Here is a 697-nt window from a genome sequence, read left to right on the forward strand (position 1 = left end):
GCGCCTTGCGCAGGGGATAACCGTTCATCAGGTGACGGGTGTCACCACAGCCAAAACACCGTAGAACACGTGTATGCTGCCCGACAGCTCGGAGCTCTGCTCCCTCATCATCAGCATAGCTGAGATCCATGGGTATAGGCCCGCTCGACGAGCTGTTGGAGTGTGCATCCCAACCACGTCGTGCCGACTTGAAATTAAACTGGGCATTCAATGCCACATTCACCGCCTCTTCAAATGAGGACGGATGCACACGGGAGAATTCCATTCTGACCACGCCAGTGCGGAGGCCTTCCATAAACACGGTCACTGTGCCCCCCTCCGGGAGAGGATCTGCTGCCATCACGGCAATGAGAGTTCGCATCTCATGGACAAAGTCCACCAATTCCTTGTTGCCCTGTCAAACGGCAAGGAAAAGCGTTCGCACGCAATACCCCTGATTAGGGGGCGAGAACACTCGGGAGAGCTGCAAATTCAGCTCTACCCAGGAGGGGTAACGCAGCTCTGACCGAAGTGCCGCACATCAGTGCCCATTCTCGCGCTCGACCACCGAGCTTTGAGATGGCTAGCGCTACGCGCTGTTGCTCGGTCTAAAGCATGGCGGATGCGATGGCCATTTCGACCTCCCTCACTCAGAGTAGTAGATTCTCTCCATCCTTCCCCTCAAAGACCTTAACGCTCACCATGAGCGGCTTAGGTC

Source organism: Plasmopara halstedii (genome assembly GCF_900000015.1).
Source record: "Plasmopara halstedii genome assembly, contig: Scaffold_555, whole genome shotgun sequence".
NCBI classification, from domain to species: Eukaryota; Oomycota; class Peronosporomycetes; order Peronosporales; family Peronosporaceae; genus Plasmopara; species Plasmopara halstedii.